The 14,069-nt window shown below is 33.9% G+C and overlaps 3 pseudogenes; all 3 read right to left on the bottom strand.

The window, feature by feature from the left end:
- Positions 1 to 545: 545 nt before the first annotated feature.
- Positions 546 to 2,781, bottom strand: LOC121229023 (photosystem I P700 chlorophyll a apoprotein A2-like; annotated as a pseudogene).
- A 142-nt stretch (positions 2,782 to 2,923) lies between these two features.
- On the bottom strand, positions 2,924 to 5,572 carry LOC121229022 (photosystem I P700 chlorophyll a apoprotein A1-like; annotated as a pseudogene).
- A 194-nt stretch (positions 5,573 to 5,766) lies between these two features.
- Positions 5,767 to 8,122, bottom strand: LOC107917533 (probable amidase At4g34880; annotated as a pseudogene).
- Positions 8,123 to 14,069: the final 5,947 nt, after the last annotated feature.

The raw sequence follows: 14,069 nt of genomic DNA, 5'->3' as shown, positions 1-14,069 counted from the left end.
TAAAATTGGAATATAATACACCCCCCTAAAAGAAAAAATGACTAGTTAATAGGGTCAAGTATAATTTTTTTTGTCAAAAAAATGTAATGTTGAGGGAACGGTATTTGAACCCATGACCTCAAGGTTATGAGCCTTGCGAGCTACCAAACTGCTCTATCCTGCGATGAAAAGAAACCAAACTAATGGACAAACAAAGATTGAATGCACCCTTCTTCCATATATGTACAAATAGAATAGCCTATTTATATAGAATGGTAAAGGGGCCCCTCAATGATCATCGATTATAGAAATAAATAGAAAAAGTAAGGGATATTTTAATCCTTACCAACTTGATCTTGTTGCCCCCAGCAACAAACATGCGTGAACCATTTCACGAAGTATGTGTCCGGATAGTCCAAAGTCTTGATAGTTAGCTCTCGGTCTTCCAGTCAAAAAGTAACATCGATGAAGACGTGTGGGTGCGCTATTTCGTTGTGAGGATTGTAACTTTCCATGAATTTTCCATTTCTCACTCAACGACAAAACTTTGCTTATTTCTTTTTTTGAGGATCGACGAATCAAATGATATTTTTGTTCCAATTTTTTCCCCTTCTTCTCCCTATGAATCAAACTTTTCTTTGCCGTAATGGTTCAGTTCCTATTATTATCAATAATACAAGTCGGATCCTAGATGTAGAAATAGAAGGGGGCATACCCCCCTTCTCCATCGAAAGAGATAATATTATCGCAGATACAGCGCATAACATAAGGAATTAACCAAATTTGCTCGATGTAGAGGCAATCAAGAAAGCCACATAAGTAAATATATAACCTACAGAAAAGTGGGCTAATCCAACCAATCTTGCCTGCACAATAGAAAGAGCCATTGGTTTATCTCTCCATCGAATCAAATTAAATAAAGGTGTGCGTTCATGAGCCCATGCTAAAGTTTCAATCAATTCTTGCCAATATCCGCGCCAAGAAATTAATAACATAAATCCGGTAGCCCAAACAAGATGTCCAAATAAGAACATCCACGCTTAGACTGATAAACTATTCATACCAAATGGGTTATACCCATTGATAAGTTGTGAAGAGTTTAACCATAGATAATCTCTTAACCATCCCATCAAATAAGTGGAAGATTCATTAAACTGTGAGACGTTACCCTGCCATAATGTGATGTGTTTCCAATGCCAATTAAAAGTAACCCATCCAATGGTATTTAACATCTAGAAAACTGCCAAATAAAATGCATCCCACGCTGAAATATCGCAAGTACCCCCTCGTCCCGAACCATCGCAAGGAAAGCTATAACTGAAATCCTTTTTATCCGGCATTAACTTGGAACCGCGCGTATCTAAAGCGCCCTTTACTAAGATCAATGTAGTTGTATGTAAACCTAGAGCAATAGCATGATGAACCAAGAAGTCTCCAGGACCTATTGTTAAGAATAGTGAATTACTATTTTCATTAACAGCATTTAACCAGCCAGGCAACCATATGCTTCGACCCCATTGAATGCTGGACCATTCGTTGAAGAAAAAAGCACATCGATCCTGTATGAAGTTTTACCATGAGCAGATTGGATCCATTGGGAAAATATGATTCGATCAAGATTTGTTTCTCTGGAGTCCCAAAAGTAAGCATGACATCATTATGGACATAAAGTCCCAAAGTATGGAATCTCAGAAAGAGGCTGGCCCAACTTAAATGGGATATGATAGCTTCTTTATGGTCTAACATTCTTGCCAATACATTATCCTCATTCTGTTCTGGATTGTAATCTCTAATAAAAAATATAGCTCCGTGGGCAAAAGCTCCTATCATGATGAATCCTGCGATGTATTGGTGATGGGTATATAACGCATCTTGAGTAGTAAAGTCTTGTGCTATGAATGCATAAGCAGGTAAATAGTACATGTGTTGAGCTACCAAGGACGTAATAACCCCTAAAGAAGCTAGAGCAAGGCCTAATTGAAAATGAATCGAATTATTGATTATGTCATAAAGACCCTTATGCCCCCGCCCCAATCGTCCTCCAGGAGGAATATGTGCTTCTAAAAGATCTTTTATATTGTGACCAATTTCGAAGTTAGTTCTATACATGTGACCGCTATTAGGAAAAGAATTGCAATAGCTAAATGATGGTGTGCAATATCAGTCAACCATAAACTTTGCGTTTGTGGATGGAATCCCCCGAGAAGGGTTAGAATGGCAGTTCCTGATCATTGGGAGGTACCAAATAAATGACTACTTGAATTGGGGTTTTGAGCATAAAGATTCCACTGACCTGAAAAAAATGGGCCTAACCCTTGGGGATGCGGTAATACATCTAAGAAATTATTCCATCGAACATATTCCCCCCAGGATCTAGGAATAGTGACATGGACTAAGTGCCCTGTCCAAGCCAAGGAACTTACTCCGAATAGTCCTTAAAAATGATGATTGAGACGAGATTCGGCATTTTTGAACCACGAAACGCTCGGTTTCCATTTCGGTTGTAGGTGTAACCAACCCGCTATTAAGGATAGAGCAGAAAGAAATAATAGAAAAAGGGCTCCAGTATAAAGATCTTCATTAGTATGTAACCCGATTGTATACCACCACTGATAAACACCAGAGTAAGCGATATTCACTGGACCAGGAGCTCCCCCTCTAGTAAAAGCTTCCATCGTCAGTTGACCAAAATGAGGATCCCAAATTGCATGAGCAATCGGCCTTACATGTAAAGGATCCTGTACCCATGCCTCAAAATTTCCCTGCCAAGCTACATGAAACAAATTTCAAGAAGTCCACAGAAAAATTATTTCTAATTGCCCAAAGTGAGAAGCAAAAATATTCTGATAAAGACGTTCCTCATAATATCATCATGACTCTCGAAGTCATGCATGGTAGCAATACAAACCAAATACGACGAGTAGTGGGGTCTTGAGCTAATCCTTGGCTAAACCTTGGAAATCTTAATGCCATAATGTCTTTCAAATCCTCCTAGCCATTATCCTACTGTAATAATTCTTGCTAAGAAGAATGCCCATGTTATGGCAATTCCACCCAGAAGGTAATGGGTTACCCCTACAGCACGTCCTTGTACAATGCTCAAGGCTCTGGCTGAGTAGCAGGAGCAACTTTTAATTTATTATAAGCCCAAACAATGGATTCAATAAGTTCTTGCCAATAACCACGTCCGCTGAATAGAAACATTAAACTAAAAGCCCTACAAAATGAGCACCTAAGAAAAGAAGGCCATATGCAGATAATGAAGAACCATAAGACTGAATTACCTACAATGCTTGTGCCCATAAGAAATCGCGTAACCACCCATTAATAGTAATAGAACTCTGGGCAAAATTTCCTCCTGTGATATGAGTTACCACCCCTTGATCACTTATAGAACCCCAAACATCTGACTCCATTTTCCAACTGAAATGGAATATTACTACCGAATGGAATTGTACATCCAGAATAGTCTTAAGAAGACATGATCCCAAGCGGATACTTGACATGTCTCCCCTCTTCCAGGCCCGTCACAAGGGAAACGAAAATCGATATTTGCTTTATCCGGTATCAAATGCGAGCTGCGAGCAAATAGAACAGCTTTCAGGAGTATCAATACCGTCATATGAATCGTAAATGCATGAATATGATGGACCAAAAAATCTGCGGTTCCTAATGGAATAGGTAACAAAGCAACTTTTCCCCCTACTGCCACTAAATCACCGCCTCCCCAGGTTAAACTGGTGCTCACTGTTGCACCAAGAGCTGTTACACCGGGTGCTAAAGTATGGGTGTTTTGTATCCATTGAGCAAAGACGGGTTGTAATTGTATAGCGATATCTGAAAACATATCTTGTGGACGCCCTAAAGCGCTCATGGTATCATTATGAATATACAAACCAAAATTGTGAAAGCCTAGAAATATACATACCCAGTTGAGATGTGATATGATTGCATCACGATGCCTAAGGACACGATCTAATAGATCGTTGTATCGAGTAGTTGGATCATAGTCTCTTACCATAAAAATGGCTACATGCGCAGCGGCACCCACTATCAGAAATCCACCAATCCACATGTGATGTGTGAACAATGACAATTGTGTACCATAGTCAGTAGCTAGATATGGATAAGAGGGCATGGAATACATATGGTGAGCTACAACAATGGTTAAAAGCCTAACGTAGCTAAGTTAAGAGATAATTGAGCATGCCATGATGTTGTTAGGATTTCATATAGTCCTTTATGCCATTGGCCTGTAAATAGACCTTTATGAGCCTCTAAAATATCTTTTAGGCTATGCCCAATGCCCTAGTTGGTCTTATACATGTGACCCGCTATTAGGAAAAGAATTGCAATAGCTAAATGATGGTGTGCAATATCAGTCAACCATAGACCCCCAGTCACTGGATCTAATCCTCCACGAAAAGTAAGAAATTCCGCATATTTTGACCAATTCAAGGTAAGAAAATGGGGTTGCTCCTTCGGCAAAACTGGGATAAAGTTGAGCCAAAAGATCACGATTCAAGATAAATTGATGGGGAAGTGGGATCTCTTTAGGGTCTACTCCAGCATTTAGAAATTGGTTTATCGGTAAAGATACATGTACTTAATGCCCCACCCAAGAAAGGGACCCAAGTCCTAGTAGCCCTGCTAAATGGTGATTCAACATAGATTCTACATCTTGGAACCAAGCCAATTTTGGGGCCGCTTTGTGATAATGGAACCAACCGGCAAAAAGTATTAAGGCCGCAAAGACCAATGCACCGATTGCAGTACAATAGAGTTTTAATTCACTAGTTATTCCAGATGCTCACCAAATCTAAAAAAACCAGAGGTTATTTGTATTCCTCGGAAACCCCCACCCACATTTCCATTCAAGATTTCTTGGCCCACTATTGGCCAAACCACCTGGGCGCTAGGTCCAATGTGAGTAGGATTGCTTAGCCATGCTTCATAATTGGAAAAACGAGCATCGTGGAAATACATGTCGCTCAGCCAAAGAAAGATGATGGAGAGTTGGCCGAAATGGGCACTAAATATTTTGCAAGAGATCTCCTCCAAATCACTGGTATGGCTATCGAAATCGTGAGCATCGGCATGTAGGTTCTAGATCCAAGTGGTAGTATCGAGTCCTTTAGCTATTGTTCTTGAGAAATGGCCCGGCCTAGCCCATTCCTCGAAAGAAGTTTTTACGGGATCCCTATCTACCAAAATTTTTACTTCTGGTTCCGGCAAACGAATAATCATTGAGTCCTCCTCTTTCTGGACAACATATACAAAGAGACCCGCCAACAGTCAGTAATTAGTGAACCTATGAGAAACGCTTATAATTAGTTTCTTTCTCTTCTATCTCTCATCTATCTATCTATTTTTTATCTATCTATTTTTTTTAGTTATTCACTAGAGCAATTATGATCTGGAAGTCGATCCAGGGCAAGTGTTCGGATCTATTATGACATATCCATGAGGCGCTCAACGGACCTTTTTAATCTTATAAAACCTTTTTCGGACTTTACTTACATTGGTGCAAAACCCATTTTTTGTGCAACCGGTGTAGTGTATTCATATCTCAATTAGAAGTTCCGAAGTGGAGTTTTTTTTTGTCTTACATAGACAGAACAAACAATATTACTCTATCGAAATCTTCGGTTTTTCCTCTTTCTCTATCCCTATCCCATAGGTACAACATTTGAATCAATAGAGAACCTTTTCCTCCTATATGAATCAATATTATTACATTCCAATTCCTTACTGATACCCCCCAAGGAAAATCCCGAATTGGATCCCAAATTGACGGGTTAGTGTGAGCTTATCCATGCGGTTATGCACTCTTCGAATAGGAATCCATTTTCTGAAAGATCCTGGCTTTCGTGCAGTTTTAGATGACATACTCTGTTGACAATATGCTAAAATTGACAAATCTTCTAGACAGCCAAAATGGGGTCCCAAACCATTCCATCAAGAAAACAACAAAAACTAAGTCTGTATATGCATGTGTGTGAAAGTAAAATATTCTCTTTCTTATATAGTGGCTGACTGGGACCAGTCATGCTAGATTATCATAAAGGATCATTACACAAGAGAAGATGCAATGATACCCTCCCTTTCTTTCTTTTTTTAAAAATGAAAATTTAATAAGAAAAACTACTATGAAAAAAATGAAGAAAAAGATAGAAAATTAATTAATTCAGAATAAGTAGTTTATTTCATAGGTTGAATAAGTGGCATATTTCTATTTGATTTTTCAAGGTTTGAACGGAGGAGGTTTCCTAATCTTAGTAGCTTGCTCAAAGGCATATGCGATCTCAATTAGTTTGCCCTCCGATCCCTTCAGTCCCCCAAATGAAATGCCAATAGGCACCCCTTGGCTATCATATCCAGCTGGGACAATAATTGCTGGGAACCCTCCAATTGCATAAACAGAAGAAGCATCTGCCCTTGGGATCACCACTGCATCTAGCTTGTAATCTCTCATCAACTTCTCCAACCCATTTTTTGAAAGATTTTCCAAATTTGCTAATGCTGCCTTCTCTTGAGCACCAATCCCATTTGTGGCTTGGGCTTCCAAGAAGATATCTTGGCCTATTTTATCTGTCAATTTCTGCAATGCATGCCCACCTTATTAACCAACATACAGTATGCATCTTGAAATAATGCATATAACCATAGATTTCATGATCTATAATACCCACCAAATCAGGGAATTTCAGGTTGAAAGCTATAATATCTGCCAGTGATCGCACCGAGGAAGCCACTAACTCCCTGAGGTAGGCGTTCAAGGACAATTTGAACTCTGCTACGATGGCTACTGCTTCACCACTTGCGGTGACATTTAATATAACATCAATGTTGGCTATTTGTAAATTGTCTACAACAATGGCACCTTGTCGCCTGAATTTATAAGAAAGTTTTTACTGTTTTAGTGATTAACCCATTAGCCATTTAGACTAAAATGGGTCATTCCAAGAGTCTTAATAATTTTAGAATTGTCTTCTTTATACCTTAGTGTATGTAAATGGTTCTCAAAAGTCTGAGCCAACCCCAATCCTTGAGCAATTTTGAAAAATGAATTTCTCACTATCCCCGATCTCTTTCCTTTGAGCCCATAGGGGTTATGGAATCGTTTGTAGCCGCCAGGTGGGATATAGTACGACGCATATCTAGTTGCTTCATCATTAGAATCGAACCCCACAATGGCATCAAGAACATAAACAGCATCCGACACTGTCCTGCAGATAGGCCTGTTGAAACCAATAGGGCAGAGGCACATTTGTTGGAGTTTTCAGTCATTAATAACATCATAAAGAAGAATCAAAATCACCCAAAACAACAGTAAAAATGGAGTAGCATAAAAGAGAACTTAACCCAATGGTGTCCTGTCTTGGAGTAACTGGAATGACCCCGGCTCTGGTGAGACCAACTGTAGGTTTTAGACCCACCACTGAGTTAAAACTGGAGGGACATAGGATGGAACCGTCAGTCTCAGTCCCTAATGATACTGTTACCAAGTTTGCAGCCACTGATATTGCTGATCCACTACTTGACCCACACGGAGTTGCAGACAAGACATAAAGATTCTGCACGGCATTACAGAACAGGCCTTATTACTCGTGTTATTCACACACTAGCTAAAATCTTGGGAATTATTCATTTAACTCACCTTTCCCTGGCCACCTCTTGGACTAAAGCCACTGGGTGCAGTAGTTGACCTAAAATTAGCCCACTCACTCAAGCTAGCCTTACCCAGAATGATTGCTCCAGCTTTTCTCAGTTTCTCCACTGCCCCTGCATCTCTGGGCACGACTGACCCGAGCAATGCAAACGGTGGTGTTCAGCTTATCTTTTGTAGCAATGTTATCCTTGAGCAAAATGGGAATACCATGCAAGTCAGGCAGTGAACCATTTACTTTACACTTCTTTCTTTATCTGCAGCATCAGCTTGAAGCAATGCATCAGGGTTCACTTCTATGATTCCTTTAAGGAGCCCATTGAGTCTGGCGATTTCTCTGAGATAGTACTGGACAAGTTGCCTTGAGGTGAGTTGGTTTCTCTCAAAACTTTGTTTTATATCTTTGATCGTCGCTTCTCTGATCGAGAATGTATAGTTTGCAATGGTGCGGGTGGAAAACCCAAATGAAAATATGGATTAAAGAATCAAAAACAGGAACAAGGAAGAGCTTCTTAGAGAAGAACTGGAAGCCATTGGTAAGCTGCAATGGAGGACTTAAAAGACTTTTACTTTTCTGTTTGATTTAGATCCCAAATTCCTATCCTATATATAGGTACCATCCAGGGGTTCTGACAGTATAAATCAGAAAACGTTATTTTATAATGAATGAAACAGGGACCTTTTCTTTGTAAGCTGATAGGTTGAGAGTGGTGACCATTTCCATGGACAAATTATAGATGGCGAACTGATTCCGATGAGAAACGTTCAAGCACTTGGGAGCACTGTGACCAATTATCTAATTCTGTTTAAATAAGCTGTCAATAACATCCTTACTATTTGCCGTCCATTTCGGGTGAATAAATTGTAGTACTGTTTAATTTGGATCTTTACCAACTGTTTTCCTGGTAAAGACAACCTATTCTGAAGTTCATCAGCATTCAGCACCCCCAAAAAGAATATTCCTTCACCAAAACAATATCATTTATTTATTTCCTTTTTATTTTGGTACCCAAATGTGGGTCACAACAACTCATTTAATTTATACCTCTCCGAGATGTAAATCATGTAAATCAGATCCTAAAAATCGATCTGCTTATGAAAATCATACAAGTACTACCCTTATCCATCAAATCAAGTCAATCTCAACCTCATACTAAATTCCATCAAAGCTATGTGACACACTAAATTACATCTTACAAATTCATTTGCTTATAAAAACATAACGTAAATTCGATCATAATAAAACACCTTTGTCCCAAGGTCCTGACCAATCGAGTGACTTTAAGTTTTTAGTGCCGTACAGCTTTCATCTGACAATCTCTAATGGGTAATATATGTTTATTTGATCAACCTCCTGCTCCTTGATTATTTAGGACTCGGTTTTAGTCGGCTTTCTATTAGCTAGTATCTATCCCTCCTATTTCTAAAAGGAAAAAAAAACAATTTTAAATACCTTAATTTCAAATTTCTTCAAAATTTTAAAATTTTAAATTCACTTTAATGATAAGTACGACATTTATCTATTTACTTATATATGCCTTCCTTCTGCTACCTCGTGGCAAGCTCACTGCCCGTTCTTGCATTTCATACAAAATGGTTAAATATCATATTTCATCCCTTTAAAATACTTAATTTTGAGAATTAATCTATATACTTTGATTTTTAACATAATTTGACCTCTATACTTTTATAATGTTTTTAATTAGTCCAAATAGTTAATATTATTAACTCTTCAGTTAAAACGTTACGTGGTTATAAATCATTTCTTTTAGTTTTCTGTGGCTTTTTTTATATTATAAGACAATTGTCAATTTTCAATTTTGACCTCTAGACTATGTTAAAACTTGAGATTTAGGGTTTATTTGTTTACATGTAAAAGATTTTACGGAAAATATTTTCTTCATTTCCCTGTGTTTGTTTCACAGAAAATAGTTTGGTCAATGATGGAAAATGACTTATAGGTCAAGGTAAAATAAGCCTTTTTTCTTGTAAAATGGCTTACTATTTTGAAAAGCGCAAGTCATTTTCTGGAAAAGAGCTTATCTATAGATAATTTTATTTTTATTTAAAAATTAACTTAAATCAAGCTTAATATTATTATATTGATAATAAATTTTATTTTTATTTTTAAAAATATTTAAAATTTATATTTTTCAATATTATTAAACATATATATTTAATTATTTATATTTTGTCATATAATAAATTATTAATATAATAAATATAATTTATTATTTTAATAAATTATTTAATATTTCAATTTTATTTTAATAATAAATTTTAAAAATAATAATTTTAAATAATATTATTCACATATTATTTAAAATATTTAATATTATTATTTTAATAATAAATATTTATTACAATTATAAATATATTAATAATAAATGTTTTGTAGTATTAAGGTTAAAATATGTCATAAGTCTATGTACACTTCACAGATTTGTAATTTAGTCTTTGTACTTTTATTTTCAAGAATTTAGTCCCTTTACTATTCAAATTTGAAAATCAAGTCCAATTGTTGACATTGTTAAATTTTCTTGTCAATTTTGTTGATGTCACATTTTTAAATAAAAAATACTCACTTAGTATTTATGTAATTAAAAAATGACGATGTAATGAATCTGAATTTAACATAATATTTTTAATATATGCAAAAACAATGTAAAATATAAAATTATGGATAAAAATAAATTCAATTAAACAATGAAAAAATAAGAAAATCTCAAATGTATGTTTGTTTAATTGAAAACAATTTTTATGAAATATTTTTAAGAAATCTACCAAATAACAAAAAATATTTTACACAGATTCCTCCAAACACCAGAAAATATTAGCTTTTCCAGAAAAGTAAATTATTTTCCAGAAATCATTTTCCAGAAGTCATTTTTAGTGAAACAAACGAAGCCTAATTAATTTGGTTCATACCCAGAATTAATGATGAGGTAGTGGAGTTATTTGTTCTTAGCTCCACTTTGGATCCATGCAATAATTACAAAATTTTTTGGGCGGAAGATATCTGCAAGTTGATGAATGATTTTTTTCCGGGTGGTTTTACGGAGTAAGAAAAACTACACATGAAGGAAAAACTACACATGAAGATTTAATTGGAGCATTTTCAACTTGATGCTCATCAAAGCACAGAGTTGCAGAAACCTTCTATAATTGCTGAGTTGTGGCAAGTGCTAGTTAAAACAAATAAGTCAAGTATTTATCCTCTTCTTGATAGAATTATTGGTCTAGTGCTAACTTTCCTGTGTCTACAGCAACAATCGAACAAGTATTTTCAACTATGAAAACTGTGAAGATAAGACTTCACATCAGAATGGAGGATGATTTTCTTTCAACTTACTTGGTGGCATACATAAAAAAAAAAGATAGCTCGAGAATTTTCAATAGATTCTATCATTGATAAGTTCAATATTATGAAAAAACGGAGGGTGTAATTTAAGATGCTTAATATTGAGAAATAGGACTAAAGCCAAGTTTTTTTATTTTAATTTTTGGAATTATAATGATAATTATGAATTTTTTAGTTTAGTATTAGTTATTATTTTTTGCATATTGGAAAAAAATGTTTAATATTATATATTGTGATTTTTTCTCTAATTTTGTACAGTTAAATCGTTCATACTTTTTAAAAAATATTAAATTAATTTATTTGATAAGAAAAAAAAGTATCCAAGAAGAATTGACACTTTTTTACGTTAAAAAAAAGTCGTTTGGATTTAGAAGTTTCGTCCCCCTTAGATTAAAACCCTAGATCCGTCCCTGTATTTAGGTGCAGTTGTTACCATCATTAAAATTATTTTATTGAATTCTTTGGTGTGAATTTTTTTTTAAAATTCACTTGATAGTTATATAGCAATAAAAATATCGTTAAAAATATTTATTATGATTTTTTCTTAAAAGCAATAAAAATATCGATACCATCATTAAAATTCTTCTATTAAATTCTTTGGCGTGAAATTTTATTTCTTTTAAAAAATATTCACTTGATAGTCATAAAAATATTGTTAAAAATATTTATTATAATTTTTTTCTTAAAAACACTAATTTGAAGTCGTCTCAATAGAATAAAAATTTCCTATTAAAATAGTAATCTTTAGAAAAATTGGCCTCAACATTTTGATTGAAATAGTTAACAATATTAACTATTTAGATTAACTAATAACATTATAAAAATATATGGACAAAATTATATCAGGAATTAAACTATGAGAATTAAATTTTGAAATTTGACTTTAAAATCTATATTGGGCCTTCAAGTTTAGTCTTTAAAGGTCTATCTTACATTAATATTTTATTATTATTATTATTAAAGTTATATAATTAAAAACTAAAAAATACTTTGTTAAAATAAAATATAACATTATGGCTTAAAGGGGCCGAATTATATGAAATACAATTTGATCAAAAAAAAAGCAAATGTTATATAATATAAACACCAAATTTAAAATATATGATAATTTGAATATAAAATTTAAAAATCTGAAAATTCCAAAGAAGGTGATTGACCCACACCCCTTCAATCCATCCTTGGTTTTAGCCGTGTAATGATCCAAATTACTCAACTTAAAACCAAAGATGCCCCGAGCAAATTGACACAAATCGTACCTCACAGGTGCAGCCCAACCTATAACCCCACTCTCATCAAACACAACCCTATTAATAGTACATTTAAATTTTACCATCGATGGGTACACCATCGATCACCGCCACCTACATCCAATTGCTGCACAACAAACTAAGGGTGAGTTTGGATGGCGGTACGTTTACTTACGGTTAGTGTAAAAATAACGGTGACAGTGAGATTGGATATTGTAGCGTGTGACAAAAAGTAAACTAAACGCACCGCACCGTACCCAATCGCCCATCCAAACTAAGCCTAAGTCTCATGAACCACTCGAGCAGCCAACCAGCCATGTAAATAAATATTTGCCTGTCGTGCAATTTGTTCAGATACAGCTTAATATATAATATAGATAATTAGATATTATAAAGTAAGGTGTACAGATATTTTAAATAATCTTACGTGAAAATCTAAAATTTCAATAAAGTGAACACCTAACAGGTTACCGCTATTAATATTAAAATAATGAGTAGTTTCCATTACTAATTACCAGTATTTATAAATTTAAAAATAATTAATACTATTTAGTTTCTTAAAAAATCATTTTAATGTAAATTATATAGATATATAATGTTTAGACTTTCCAACTAATTTGAGTACTAATCAAAATTTTAGTACAAAATATAATAAATATCATATATCATATATTTCTAACTCCAAATTTGACTAATAATATATAGCTATAAATTTAATTTTTAATTAAAATTTAAATAATTAATTCTTGGGCATCCAAGTTTAAGTCTCATTATATGCATTTATGATATGTGAGTCTTCGGTTTTTATACGTACATTTTTCATGGATAGATTTGTCTAGTTCTTTTTTTATTACTCGTTTGCTACGCTTTGTATTGGTTGAGTTCTACTTTATAATGGTTCGAATTTGTATTTGTAATTATATTATATTTGTGATTGTATTATTTATGTAATAATAAAATTTAGACATTTCAGAATAAATAGGAATAAATTAGACTTTTTACCATAATTAAATTTTAAATAATTGGCACTAGTCAATTTTTAATAAAATCTTAAAATTACGACTATTTAGTTTCTAATAAAATCACATTCTCACTCCCAATTACAGTTGATACAGTACGTTAAATATTTCAAATTAAATTAAAATGTAATATTTAGGTTTATAAAATAATTTAAGAAGTAAACAAAATTTTAATACAAAATATAAGATTTAATATTTATTTTGGTCTAATTTTTATTATACACAAATTCTCAATTTAAGAACTTTATCGATCACTTAATCATTCCGTCTATTACGTTAGGCCATTTGACATTTCCGTTATAAAATGGCTATATCAACCAATAAATTGACTCCACACGTAAAGAAAAGCCAGTATTTCGGGGTTTTATTATAAAAGTAACTGAAATTTTTTAATAAATTACGAAAATGATCAAACTTCAAAATTATGTACATAAATTACTCGATTTCTATAGTATTTATCAGTGCTGCCAGACGCAGATGACACCGGTCTCCCATCATTGGCCAATTATTGCACTTAAAAAAGATGTTCGTGTTACTTGATAAATTGGCTACACCAAATTGAAGTGATTATATAAAATGTTAAGGGACTTGGCGAAGCAATTACCCTTTTTAGATTAGTTGAAAAAATACTTTTCAACTTTTTGTTTATTTGCATGTTAGGTTTGTCCCATTTTAAAATTAAATTTAAATAGCCCTTAAAATATAAGAACAACAAAAATAAACCCTTTCTCATTTTTTTAACATAGTAAAATTTAAATATTATATAAAATTCTTATTTAAATTACCTAAATATA

This window comes from Gossypium hirsutum, chromosome A01 (assembly GCF_007990345.1).
Source record: "Gossypium hirsutum isolate 1008001.06 chromosome A01, Gossypium_hirsutum_v2.1, whole genome shotgun sequence".
Taxonomy (NCBI): Eukaryota; Viridiplantae; Streptophyta; class Magnoliopsida; order Malvales; family Malvaceae; genus Gossypium; species Gossypium hirsutum.
Note: the sequence above shows the minus strand (reverse complement) of the source record. Positions and strands in the feature narration are given on the sequence as shown.